This window comes from Pongo abelii, chromosome 9 (genome assembly GCF_028885655.2).
Source record: "Pongo abelii isolate AG06213 chromosome 9, NHGRI_mPonAbe1-v2.0_pri, whole genome shotgun sequence".
NCBI lineage: Eukaryota > Metazoa > Chordata > Mammalia > Primates > Hominidae > Pongo > Pongo abelii.
The window spans coordinates 94530411-94546050 of NC_071994.2; positions in this window are offsets into that span (position 1 = coordinate 94530411).

A 15640-nucleotide genomic window follows, 5' to 3' on the forward strand; every position below is an offset into this window, starting at 1 on the left:
GTGGCCAAACTATTTGTTATTTGTGTCCCCAATCTCATATCTCCTTATTGGCAGGTCCTCCCAGCCTGGGTCTGCAGCCACACTCACCATGGCTACAGAGCCAGTAGCATCTCTGCAACTCCCTGAGACAGAGCTCACAGTGGGAGGGGCGGGTTTCCATCTTTGCTGTCTTACAGCCTTTGCCCTTGCTGTCTTGACTCTGGAGAATCCAAGGGGACCAGGGACTTGTCCAGACTCCCAGCACAGGTCACCCACCTCATGGAAAAGTGACCAGTCTGTTTTCCACACAGGTCCCTGTCCTCATTTCTCCTCACTGGTCAGGGCCACCTGACCTGAGACTAAAGCACAACCACCCTGCCCCCACCTGAATACTTCAATCAGAGTGAGCCCAGCAGTTAAAGGAACACTCACATGCAGAGATGAGAAAGAACCAACACCAGAATGCCAGCAACTCAAATGGGCAGAGTGTCTTATGTCCTTCAAACAACATTAGTTCAACAACAGGTTTCTTAACCAGGCTAAGTTAGCTGAAATGAGAGAAATAGACTTCAGAATATGGATAGGAACAAAAATCATTGAGGTTCAGAACAGCAAAACCCAATCCAAGGAAACTAAGAACCACAATAAAATGATACAGGAGCTGACAGATAAAATAGCCAGTATGAAAAAGAACCTAACTGATCTGAAAGAGCTGAAAAAATATTTCACAATGTAATCACAAGTATTAACAGCAGAAGAGACCAAGCTGAGGAAAGCGTCTCAGAGCATGAAGACTAGCTCTCTGAAACTGACAGCTAAACAAAGATAAAGAAAAACGAATAAAAAGGAATTTTTAAAAACTTTGAGAAATATGGGATTATGTAAAGAGGCCAAATCTACAAACCACTGGCATCCTGAAAGGAACAGAGAGAAAGCAAATAAATTGGACAACATATTTTAGGATATCCTCCATGAAAACTTCCTCAACCTCACTAGAGGCCAATAGTCAAATTCAGGAAATAGAGTGAACCCTTGATGTATTCTACAAAAGACAATCATCTCCAAATCACATAATCATCAGGTATTTCAATGTCAAAATGAAAAAAAGAATGTTAAAGGCAGCTAGAGAGAAAGGGCAGGTCACCTACAAAGAGAATCCTGTCAGTCTAACAACGGACCTCTCAGCAGCAAACCTACAAGCCAGAAAAAATTATGGGCCTATATTCAACATTTTTCAAGAAAAAAATCTTCAACCAAGAATGTCATATCTGGCCAAACTAAGCTTCCTCAGTGAAGGAGAAATAAGATCCTTTTCAGATAAGCAAATTCTGAAAGAGTTCATTACCATCAGACTGCCTTACAAAATATCTTAAAAGGAGCACTAACTTCCACAAGGGTTGAACTAAACAATGAGAACACATGGACACAGGAAGGGGAACATCACACTTCGGGGACTGTAGTGGGGTGGGGGGAGGGAGGAGGGATACCACTGGGAGATATACCTAATGCTAGATGACGAGTTAGTGGGTGCAGCGCACCAGCGTGGCACATGTATACATATGTAGCTAACCTGCACGTTGCGCACATGTACCATAAAACCTAAAGTATAATAATAATAATAAAAAAAAAGAAAAGGAGCACTAAATACAGAAAAGAAAACCCATTACCAGCCAATACAAAAGTACACTTTATTACCCAGACCAGTGACACTATAAAGCAGACACACAAATAAGCTTGCATAATAACGAGCTAACAATACAATGACAAGATCAAATCCACACATATCAATACTATCCTCGAATGTAAATGGCTAAATGCCCCATTTAAAAGGCACAGAGTGGCAAGCTGGATAAAAAAGCAAGACTGAATGGTAAGCTATCTTCAAGAGACCCATCTCACACACAATGACACCCATAGGCTCAAAATAAAGGAATGTTGGAAAATTTATCAAGCAAATGGAAATCACAAAAAAAGCAGAGGTGGCAACCCTAATTTCAGACAAAACAGACTTTAAAATAACAAAGTTCAAAAAAAACAAAGGATGTGACATAATTGTAAAGGTTTTAATTCAACAAGAAGATGTAACTATCCTAAACATATATGCGTCCAACACAGGAGCACTCAGATTGACAAAGTGAGTTCTTAGAGACCTACAAAGAGACTTAGACTTCCACATAATAATTGTGGGAGACTTCAGCACTCCACTAATAGTGTTAAACAGACCATTAAGGCAGAAAACTAACAAAGATATTCAGGACTTGAACTCAACATTGGACCAAATGGAAATGACAAACCTCTACAGAACTCTCTACTTTAAAATAACAGAAAATACATTCTTCTAATCACCACATGGCACATACTTTAAAATCAACCACACAATCAGACATAAAAACATCCTCAGCAAATTACAAATAAATATATCTACACACACACACACACACACATATATATATACACACCAAACACACTCTCAGACCACAGCACAATAAAAATAGAATTTGAGACTAAAAAAAATTACTCAAAACCATACAATTATATGGAAATTAAGCAACCTACTCCTGAATGAGTCTTGAGTAAATAATGAAATTAAGGCAGAAATCAAGACATTCTTTGAAACTAATGAGAACAAAGACACAAGATACCAGAGTCTCTGGGACACAGCTAAAACAGTGTTAAAAAGGGAAATGTATAGCTCTAAATGCCTGCAATGAAAAGTTTTAAAGACCTCAAATTAACAACCTACCATCACAGCTAAAAAAAAAAAAAAAAAAAAAAAAAATAGATAAGAGGAAACCAACCCCGAAGCTAGCAGAAGATAAGAAACAAACAAATTCAGAGCTGAACTAAAGAAGATTGAGACACGAAAAGCCATTGCAAAGATCAATGAATCCAAGAGTTGTTTTTTGAAACATTAATAAGATATATAGGCCATTAGCTAGACTAGTAAAGAAGAAAAAAAAGAGAAGATTCAAATAAACACAGTTATAAACAACAAAGGGGATGTTAACTCTGACCCCCACAAACAGTGGAGCATAAATTAACAACAACAACAACAACAAAACCGTCAGAGACTACCATGAACAGCTTTATACACATAAACTAGAAAATCTAGAAGAAATGGATAAATTTCTAGACACATACACTCTCCCAAGGCTGAACCAGGAAGATATTGAATACTTAAAGAGACCAATAACAAGCTCCAAAATAGAATCAGTAATAAATAGCCAACCAACCGAAGAAAAACCAGGAACAAATGGAGTCACAGCCAAATTCCACTAGATGTACAAAGAACAGCGGATAATATTCCTATTGAAATTATTCCAAAAACTGAGGAGAAGGAACTCCTTCCCAACTCACTCTATGAGACAAGCATCATCCTGATACCAAAACCTGGCAGAAAGACAGCCAAAACAGAAAACTTCAGGCCAATATCCTGATGAACACTGACGCAAAAAATCCTCAACAAAATACTTGCAAACCAAATCCAGCAGTGCATCAAAAAGCGAATTCACCACAATCAAGTAGGCTTTTTCCATGGAATGCAGGGTTGATTCAACATAGGCAAATCAATAAATGTGATTCATCACATAAACAGAACTGGAGAGAATAAAAAAACCCACTTGATTATCTCAATAGATACAAAAAAGACATTCAATAAAATTCAACATCTTTTCGTGGTAAAAACTCAATAAACTAGGAATTGATGGGACTTACTTGAAAATAATAAGAGCCATCTATGACAAAACCACAGCCAACATCATACTGAATGGGCAAAATCTTGGAGCATTTCCTTTGAAAACCAAGAGAAGACAAGGATGCCTTCTCTCACCACTCCTGTTCAACATACCATTGGATGACCTGGCCAGAGCAATCAGTCAAGAGAAAGACATAAAGAGCATCCTAATAGAAAGAGAGGAAGTCAACCTATCCCTGTTTGCAGATGGCATTGTTCTATATCTAACAAACTCCATGATCTCAGCCCAGAAGATCCTGTAACTGATAAACAACTTTAGCAAAGTTTCAGGATAGAAAATCAATGTACAAAAATCACTGGCATTCCTATATACCAACAACAGCAAGGCCAAGAGCCAAATCAGAAGCACAACCCCATTCACAATTGCCACAGAAGGAATAAAATACCTAGGAATACAGCTAACCAGGGAGATAAAAGATTTATACAATGAGAATTACAAAACACTGCTCGAAGAAATCAGAGATGACACAAACAAATGGAACAACATTCCATGTTCATGGATAGAAAGAATCAATATCATTACAAGGGCCAGACTGCCCAAAGCAATGTACAGAGTCACTGCTATTACTGCCAAACTACTAATGACATTATTCACATACTAGAAAAAAAACTGTTTTAAAATTCATATGGAACCAAAAAAGAGACTTAATAGCAAAGGAAATCTTAAGCAAAAAGAGCAAAGCTGGAGGCAACATATTACCCAATGTCTACCTGTACTACAGGGCCACAGTAACCAAAACTGCATGGTGCTGATACAAAAACAGACACATAGACCAGTGGAATGAAATTAAGAGCCCAGACATATGGTCCCATACCTATAACCATCTGATCTTCAACTAAGCTGACCAAAAGAAGAAACAGGGAAAAGACTCCCCATTCAATAAATGGTGCTGGATAAGTGGCTGGTCATATGCAGAAGATTGAAACTGGACCCCTCCTTACACCATATACAAAAATCAATTCAAGATGGATTAAAGACTTAAGTGTGAAACCCAAAACTGTAAGAACCCTGGAAGACCACCACCTAGGCAATGCCATTTTGGGCAAAGGAACTGGCAAAGATTTCATGAAGAAGATGCCAAAAGCAATCACGACGAAAGCAAAAATTGACAAATGGGATCTAATTAAACTAAAGAGCTTTTTAACAGCAGAAGAAACTATCAAAGGTTAAAGTGACAGTGTACAGAAGAGGATAAAGTATTTGTAAACTATGCATCTGATGAAGGTCTAATATGCAGCATCTATAAGGAACTTAAATGTACAGGTTTGATCCTACGAGGTTGATGCTGCAGTGAGCTATGATCATGCGACTGCACTCCACCCACCAGCCTGGGCAACAAACAAAAGACCCTATCTCTAAAACCATAATAATAACAATTTTTTTCAAAATACAGTATTATAATCTTATGAAACCATGATTGTACACACCCACACATATATATGTGTGTGTGTATATACATATACACACTACTATTGTCTGAATGTTTGTGTCTCCCCAAAATTTCTATGTTGGAATCCTAACCCCCATGGAGATTGTGTTAGGAGAATAGGAGGTGGGGCTTTGGGGAAATAATTAAGTCATGAATTGGGGAAATTATTAAGTCACGATGGTAGAGCAATTAAAATTGCGATTAGTGCCCTTTCAAAAGAGGTCACAGAGAGCTAGCTAGCTACCTTCCACTATGGGAGGAGATGATAAGAAGGTGTTATGTATGACAAAATAGGCCCTAGCCAAACATTGAGTCAGCCAGTACCTTATTTCAGATCACCAGGCCTCTAGAACTGCAAGAAATAAATTTATGTTATTTATGAGCTACCTAGTATACCATTAAGGCTAGTATTTGTTATAGCAGCCTGAATGGGCTAAGATATATAAGATATCTATATATTGATATGTATGTATATCCTTGAATAGTAGGAACCATATCTTACTCATGATTGCACCTTCCAAGGTCTACTTAGTATAATATAATGTTTGATTAACTGAATTAAATTGATTTCCCTTTGAATATGCTCATTTTCACATACTCCATTGAGCTTCACTTCAGTCCAATGTGATTAGTCAAGTAACCTCTGGGTTCCTGATCCTGTGCTGGACCATGCTGTGGTGGGGAAAAGAAGGGTGACTTGATAAAAAACACATTACTCCAAAATACGAAGCCTTGACATGTTGACTATTTTATGCTAAAGGAACTGGGGAAATAGCAGGTGCAGGAATGACTCTCTGGCCTCCCCACTCCTCCCCTGAAGCAGGTCATGAGACTCTTTTGTGAGAGGTGCCCTTCCTATACCTGTAGAAAAGGAACATCCTTATTTCCAAAAATAGAGGCCCATCAAGAGGAATCTGAACATACAGGCCTTGCTAAGTTTTCCCCAATTTATTGCTCTTAGCTCATACCCTTTTTTCCTGTCACATTTTCCTGCAACTTTCCCCTTTTCATCAAATCTAGTACAAAAACACTTGGACTTAATTGTTTCTTTTAGTCTTCATTTCCTTATGAAGACTCGTGTGTCATGTAAAAATTATATTAAATAAATTTGTATGTTTTCCTCTTATTCACCCATCTTTTGTTAGTCTAATTTATAGAGTCTCAGTCAGGGAACCTAGGAATGTAAAAGACAAGATTTTTTACCTTTTCTACAGGGGTTAGGAGAGGACAAAGTAACTGTCCCTAAAAAGTACAGCATGTGAATTATGTAACCTAGTCAACACAGAGAAGTCAGAGAACCATAAAAGTCAGTGTGCCAAGATTGAGGAAAACTGTAAACAGAAGAATATTGATCATTAAGAGGCACAGGTTCCAGCCCTAGATTTGCCACTAAACAGCTGTAGGAGAGCTTTGAGTTACTAGCTTGTCCTCTCAAGATCTCACTTCCCATCTCCCAAAAACATATGTGAGCAAACCCATGAACCTCTAAATTGGGCAAGTTTTTCTGAATCATATCTCCTTCATATGTATATTTAGCTAGCAACAATACCTGCACTAGATGCACTAGTTAGATGCTTAACTGCAAGCAATAAAAATTAACACTTAATGATTTGAGTTGAAAAAAAGAAAAAGAAATTTAAGTGACTGCTTCGGGCACCTGACATAGTAAGTCACCAACAGGCTGAGAAGACCTAAATAAGAAAATGGGCAAAAAACAGAAAGAAAGAAAAGACCATGACAGATGAACCACAGCTCAAATAATGCCACAGAACCTGCTGCTACTACTGATCCTGGGATTCCATGGCTTGTATGACTGTGCGCCTTCAGTGGGGACAGAACAGTGCTGATGATTCTGAGAGTGCTGCGGGTGCTGCTGCTCCCACTGCAAGAAGCTTCTCCACTGGCCCAATTTCTTGTGAGATGGAGCCCCACAAAGGGGCCAAGCCTAGGTCAGAGTCCACAGGAGCTGTAAATCTGGTGGGAGGTTATTTATTGGGAAGTATACACTTCCTTCTCCATCCAGTGCCTCAACTTAATGATAGAAAATTATCCAAACACAGAGGACAGTTCTTGTCCTGGGAAAACAATACAATGAGCCTCATTAAAACATGAAGAACTCAACTTAAATTCTCACACTTACCCACACAAAGAACAGTATTCAGATATGGTGGAGTATTTGAGCCAACTTTAAATGAATGTTGAGTACAAAAACATATTTTCAGCACATTGCAATGTGATTCTTTTTGTTCTATCAGAACAATGTATGCATAATTTTCTCATCAATACATATCACATTTTAGTGTGGTTAGTAATGTATTCTGTCTTCCCCCAACAAGACTATGTGTTGGTACATGCCTTATCCTTCTTTGTGCTCTTGTCACATTTTAGCGATAACATACATATTTTGCTTTATGTGGTTTTGTTTATGGGAGATTTTAGAAAATAAAAATGTATTTAAAACATATATAATAGTCAGTTTAATTTTGTTAATGGGTAAAGAATTTATGCAATCAATAAGTAAATTACCAATACTTCAATAAATAATATAGCAAAGGACAAACACAGGCACTTCACCAAAAAAGAAATATAACTGAATAACAAAAATGGGAAAATGTCAATAATAAAAGACATAGAAAATAATATGAAAACTTTTTTTACTTTCAAATTTGCAAGAATTTTCCAACTCATAATATTAGCATTTATAATATGCAATATAATATTGGTCAAAGATTAAGAGAAAGTAGCAGTTTCATATATTTTACAGGGGCATACATTCATAATATTTAAGACAAAATTTCTAATATATATTCATATAGTTTGGCTGTGTCCCTAACCAACTCTCAACTTCAATTGTATCTCTGAGAACTCCCACGTCCTGTGGGAGGGACCTGTGGTTGGGGCGGGGGAGGGGGGTAATTAAATCATGGGGACAGGTCTTTCCTCTGCTATTCTCATGATAGTGAATAAGTCTCATGAGATCTGATGGGTTTATCAGTGTTTTGACTTTTGCTTCTTCCTCATTTTTCTCTTGCAGCTGCCATGTAAGAGTGCCTTTCACCTTCCACCATGATTCTGAGGCATCCCTAGCCATGTGCAACTGTAAGCCCAATTAAACCTCTTTTTCTTCTCAGTCTTGGGTATATCTTTATCAGCAGCATGAAAATGGGCTAATACAGTAAATTGGTACCAGTAGGGTGGGGCGTTGCTGAAAAGATTCCCAAAAATGTGGAAGTGACTTTGGAGCTGGGCAACAGGCAGAGGTTGGAACAGTTTGGAGGGCTCAGAAGAAGACAGAAAAATGTGGGAAAGTTTGGAACCTCCTAGAGACTTGTTGAATGGCTTTGACAAAAATGCTGATAGTGACATGAACAATAAGCTCCAAGCTGAGTTGGTCTCAGATGGTGATAAGGAACTTGTTGGGAACTGGATCAAAGGTGACTCTTGTTGTTTTAGCAAAAAGACTGGCAGAATTTTGCCCCTGCCCTAGAGATTTGTGGAAATTTGAACCTGAGAGAGATGAGTTAGGGTATCTGGAGGAATAAATTTCTAAGTAGCAAAGCATTCAAAAGGTGACTTGGGTGCTTGTTAAAAGCGTTACATTTTAAAAGGGAAGCAGGACATCAAAGTTCAGAAACTTTGCAGCCTGATGATGCAGTAGAAAAGAAAAACCCATTTTTTGAGGAGTAATTCAAGCCAGCTGCAGAAATTTGCATAAGTAGCAAGGAGCCTAATATTAATTCCCACGATCATGAGGAAAATGTCTCTAGGCCATGTCAGAGACCTCCATGGCAGCCCCTCCCGTCACAGACCTGGAGGCCCAGGAGGAAAAAGTGGTTTCATGAGCTGGGCCCAAGGTCCCCATGCTGTGTGCAGCCTAGGGACATGGTGCCCTATGTCCCAGCCACTCCAGCTGTGACTGAAAGGGACCAACATAGAGCTCAGACTGTGGCTTCAGAGGGTGGAGGCCCCAAGCCTTGGCAGCTTTCACATGGTGTTGAGCCTGCAGAGGTGCACAGAAGTCAAGAATTGAGGTTTGGGAACCTCTTCCTAGATTTCAGAATATTTATGGAAACACCTGGATTCCCAGGCAAAAGTTTGCTGCAGGGGTGGAGCCCTCATGAAGAACCTCTGCTAGGGCAGTGCCAAAGGGAAATGTGGGGTCAGACCCCCCACACAGAATCCCTACTGGGGCACTGCTTAGTGGAGGTTTGAGATGAAGGCCATCATCCTCCAGATCCCAGAAAGGTACATCCATCAGCAGCTTGCACCGTGCACCTGGAAAAGCCACAGACATTCAATGCCAGCTCATGAAAGCAGCCAGGAGGGAAGCTGTACCCTGCAAAGCCAGAGGGACAGAGCTGCCCAAAACCATGGGGACCCACCTCTTGCATCAGCATGACCTGGATGTGAAACCTGGAGTCAAAGGAGATCATTTTGGAGCTTTAAAATTTGACTACCTCTCTGGATTTCGGACTTGCATGGGACCTGTAACCCCTTTGTTTCAGCCAATTTCTCTCATTTGGAACAACTGTATTTACCCAATACCTGTATCCACATTGTATCTAGGAAGTAACTAGCTTGCTTTTGATTTTATAGGCTCATAGGCAGAAGGGACTTGCTTTGTTTCAGATGAGACTTTGGACTTTTCACTTTTGGATTGTTGCTGAATGAGTTGACTTTGGGAGATTGTTGGGAGGCATGACTGGTTTTGAAATGTGAGGACATGAGATTCAGAGAGGCCAGGGGTGAAATGATATGGTTTGGCTGTGTCCCCACCCAAATCTCAACTTGAATTTTATCTCCCAGAATTCCCACATGTTATGGGAGGGACCCAGGAGGAAGTAATGGAATAATGGGGGCCAGTCTTTCCTGTGTTATTCTCATGATTGTGAATAAGTCTCATGAGATCTAATGGGTTTAACAGGGGTTTCTGCTTTTGCTTCTTCCTCATTTTTCTCTTGCAGCCGCCATGTAAGAAGTGCCTTTCACCTCCTGCCATGATTCTGAGGCCTCCCCAACCATGTGGAACTGTAAGGCCAATTAAACCTCTTTTTCTTCCCAGTCTCAGGTATATCTTTATCAGCAGCATGAAAATGGACTAATACATATACCATGTATTAGTATTTTAATACTAATTACAATTTTAATATCTATTGACTCAGCAATAACCTTTCCAATTATTTATGCCAACAGAAAATGCAGAAGAAAACATTAAAATATTCACTAGACCATCATTTATCATAATATAATATTAAAATAGAAACATTGATTTACAATGGTATCATGCCACCATTGAAAATGATGCTTCTGAAACATTCATACTGACATGGAAAATGTTGCCATATGTATTTTGTATAGGCAGGCATTACAACTAATCACACTTATTACAATTTGTTCTTTCCATGTCTGTCTCTTTTATGAAACCATAGTCTCTTCAAAGTCTAGTATCTTATGTTATTTATCTTTTAATCAATAGTACCTAGAACATTGTCACCTAATTTCAGTGTCATATATTATTAAATAATAAAATAAATAAATAAGTGAGCAAATAAATACATATATATCTTCTTTACAAAATTGTTTCCCTGAATCGTCTCTATGTTTGTTATTTGGTATATTTTGTGACATATAACGTTGCAATAGAAGACAGTTAATCAATATTATGCAGAACCTATGCTCTAAAATCCTTTTGGAAATTCAGTGCCTCATTTGAGTAAAAAGCATTCTTTTTCTCTTTTATTCAGAAGGCATAAAGCTAGATACAATGAGTCCCTGATAAGCTACAATACTGACTGGATTTTTAAAGGGCCTCTATAATATAAGCAAGCAGGTAATTTCCAAAGTCCTTGAACCATATGATAAAAACTACACACACACATACACACACAATCAACAACAGCACCACCTGTCAAGCTATCAGTGCCTGCCTTTCATGAATCCCTAGCTCATTCCTACTAGCTCTGAATATTGTCTGCAGAGGATGCCAGAGAATGAAGAATTTCCAAGCCCGTAAAGTGAGCACTGACACTCAAGACTTTCAGATACAAAGGAATGTTCGATGGCACCCACTGGAATTACGTTCATATGTGTTGTACCAGTTGTTTAATCTTCAGATCAGGCAAATGATAATACCAAACAAACGAAGTCAATTGCCAGAATAAGCATGTGTTTCCAAGACCACATAATGATTAGGACATGTGCTGGTATTGAGAAATTTTCATTGAAAATGTAATCATTCTCAGACTCTCAAAAATAACCAAAATACTCTGACCCCCATAGGTAGCACAGGGATTTACCTACATATTATATCAATTATTCATGAAATGTTTTATTCATAAAGAGTTTGTTCCAAGGTTATTTATAGATATAAGTAGGAAAATTTCATAGAAGGCACATACCTAACTCTATCACAAGATTCTTATGTCAGACACATGGGCTCGTAATGTATAATGTTGCCTGAGTTATGAAAGTAAATGGTGGTTTAAAGGGATGCAGAGTTGGAGAACTGAGCCCGGTGAGTGAAAGCATAGGCTTCAGAGTCAGAGACAGAGTTCAGCTCATTGCACTGGGCTTATTAACTGAGAGTCCTCAGTTATTTAATCACTCTTGTTGCTGTTTACTCATTTATAGATAGCAATGATGACAGTAATGAGGATGATAATGCTTATCTCATAGATGCATTGTGAGAATTAAATGAGCTTCAAGCACTTGGCACGTTTTGTAGCTTGTGCCAAATACTGGTTAAGACAATTTAATTAGCTAAAATTACAACAGCATATTAAATGGTTAATTTTGTATGTCAATTTGACTTGGCTAAGGGATACCCAGGTAGCTGGTAAATCATTTCTGGGCATGTCTGTGAGTGTGTTTCTAGAATAAATTAGTATTTGAGTCAGTAGACTGAGTAAAGACTATTGCCCTCATCAATGTGAGCGGGCATCATCCAGTCCAATCCATTGAGGGCCTTAATAGAATAAAAGGTGAAGAAAGGGTAAATTCTCCCCCTTCTTGAGCTAGGGCCTCCATCTTCTCCCATCCTCAGACATCAGAGTTCCTGATTCTCTGGCCTTCAGACTCTGGGAATTGTATCTGCAGCCTACCCATACATACTCCCTATTCTTCTTTCAACTTTTGGCTTCAGAATCAATTACACCACCAGCTTTCTTGGTTCTCCAGCTTCTAGACAGTATATCATGGGACTTCTAGGCTTCCATAATCACATGAGCTAATTCCCATAATAAATGTCCTCTTCTATATTTATCTCTATTCTACTAGTTATATTTCTTAAGAAAACCCAGACTGATAATACACAGTGAGTTGGTTAATTATTAATATGTCAATAGCACCTGATCACAAAAGAAAAGACTTGCCAATTTGAAAAGTAAAATGGGTTTATTTATATATTATTTTTCTGATACAGCCTCATTAAGAGATCAGGGAGCTTTACTTAACACAAATTGCCGGCAAGTTAAAGTTAAGAAGAATAAATACTAAGAATCTCAGGAGTATCTTTCAAAATGCTAATCATCATGGAAATATCACAATGTAAGTGAAAGAGAAAATTTTCTTCCAAGGCACTCAGGTCTGGTTACTTGCTTATCATGGGGGAAGAGAGAAAGGCAGCAGTTCAACTGGTCCTTTGAATTCATTCCCAGTAAACGTCAGGCACAAGAGAGAAAAGTAGAAATAGGACACATCTGTAGGGTGTCTTCAAGACATAAGAATAAGATCCTAAACAACAATCAGCAAGGAATGGTGAATTCCTACAATATGTGTTTTGCCTACAGTCCTCTGGCTAAATAGAAATTCTAACTAGAATTGCATATATCATGGTAATAAATCTCAGAAAACATAATTTTTGTAAAAACGTCATGACAAAAGACATCTCAAAAGTTTTTAGTGACCTTACAAACATTATTAAAATAAGCTTCCCTGATATTTAATTTCAATTTTTCTAAATATAGCATTTTAAAAGGTATTGTACCTTCAAACATTAGTTTCTTCAAACATTGTTGTTTCTCCTTTAGTTTTTTATGTATTTATTTTTATTCTTTAGTTTTTTGCAAACACATGAAATGGAGAGGATAAGTTACTTCTTAATGTGGCAGCATTTTGTCACACTTTATATACTGCTAGAAATTGCTAAAATCTATCCCCAGCTTTTGTGAAAGACCACTTTTCTCATAATGCCATGACTAGGACAAGAAAGTGAAATTTTTATTAAAATTATCCTTAAGATCTATGAATAGTTGGGCAAGAGAGACTGTGTAACAGAGATTCAGAGTTTGCAGTCTATACTTTAGTATCCTCATCCATAAAATAGGAATAATGTAGCATATGTGTACAAATCAAAGGCTATTCTAGGCCCTGTAAATAAATTATTTTATTTACATAATTAATCTATTAGATAAATAATATTACCACCCTCATTCTGTAGATGAGGAAATTGATATAGAAAAAAGACAAGTCACATGCTTAGTAAGTAGCAGAGCCAGAATTCAAACCCAGGATTCTTAAACCTGCCTTCTTAGCCACAGTGCTATATTTTGGAGTATTACAAAGGAAATTATCAAAAGACATACTGTATACAGAGATATATAAACCTTTCAAAACATCAAAGAATTTAAAACAACTCTAAAATTAGGCATTTCAAATGATAACATTCTCTAATCTATGAAAAATTTCCAATAGAAATCGACATTGTTTTTCATAAATCTGTAATATTCTCTTGTGTTTTGAAAGAATCTGAGATGGAAATCAGTACTGGCATAAGGATTTGTGAAAAGATCAATGTGTAATTATGTCTTTGGTATAAAACTCTCCTGGGGAAAACTACTTTTAAATCTCCCTAAGAGACTTAGCTCAAGCTTATGGATGATTGGTGATCAGTCACATTAGGAAGAGAAAGGAATTAGTGACAAGACACACAGCACACCACAGAAGCATCTTTCTGAGGAATGCCCTGATTCAGCCAATGTGGCAGGAAGTCTCAGGTCAAAAGGAGAATCAGATCTTTTTTTTCCATTTTGCTAGTGATTAAACCAGTTGAGCATAAGCTTGTAAGAAGACTCAATCTCGCTGAAGAATGTTTATGTATTTTGTGTGTGCGTTTCAAGCTAAGAATGGATGGCATGCTGAAGATGATCTTCTTATCAAACAGTCATCCAATCTCTATCGGCATAACTGTCTTCTACTTCAGAGGAAAACAGCCTAAAAAATATAAATAGGAATCTGTTTCATTTTCAATTAGGAATATAAATGAATACAGAAATTAAAAGCACACATGGCAATAAATAAAAATAATAGTTGGCTCAGAGGCCCCACCACATTCCTCACCATTCACAGTGATAATTTATAATGTAAATAGTGCCGTTTAGAATCGTAAAACATCATGGCAGCAGTGTTGGGCACTGTTCTCATCACTTATTGTGTGTCAACTCTTTTAATTCTCAAACGATTCTAAGAAGAAGACAATACTGTGTACCCATTTTACGAACTTTAAAAGGGCAAAGTCCTACTTTACACAATAAGCGGGGGAGCCATATTTCAAAGCAAGGCTTTCTGACCCTAGCACTTGTAAACATCACTCTCTGCTGCCTCTAAGAAAAAAAAAAATAAGGGAAACAGGATCTAACTAGTAATAACCACACTTAACAGTATAGTCCAAGATGGACTAAAAAATAATACGCGAGACATAGGCAAAAGTTTCCTCATTTCTCTGGTCGAAAAGGTTCCATTTAGATTGTGGGTTTGTTTATATTTTATGTTCTAATAATATGAACCCTATTAATATGAATCTCATTCCTAAGAAAAGTAATAATTATTAGATAAGTATATTTTAATATAACTAGAGTTTAAGCTATGCCCATCTTATTGAAAAATGCTGCTGTTTGTCTCACTCAGACACAAGCAGTTCCAGCTGGTGTTTTTGTCTTTCCCTAATCCAGTCTTAAAGCAAGACCCACTGAAGCTCCCACTGTCCAGAAAGAGTCCATAACCCTAAAAACAATGAGCTACTAGATTTTATTAAAGAGAGAGTGTATAGTGAGAGAAGGAAGCATTTGGCACAGAACATCACGTAACACAATGTCTTAAATATTCCATTTTTCTCTTCTCCCAAGTGTCTCTGGACTCAAAATTGAATTATTCCTTCTTCACCTACCACTGTGAGCAACCCCAAACAGTCCTAAACCAGCTTTCCAGGAAGTAGAATTTTTCTCCAATATTAATCTCTCACTAAATTCTTACCTAGTGTATTTTATTATTATTATTATTATACTTTAAGTTTTAGGATACATGTGCACAACGTGCAGGTTTGTTACATATGTATACACTCCTACCTAGTATTGCATCTGTGTGTAAATGTGGTTAAGAAATTCCAATGAACAAGTAAAGACAGCAATCACACTAGAGTGTTTTGAGTAATTAACGGGAAGATGAGAAATGAGAGGCAATGATGAAAATGTAATGTTAGAAA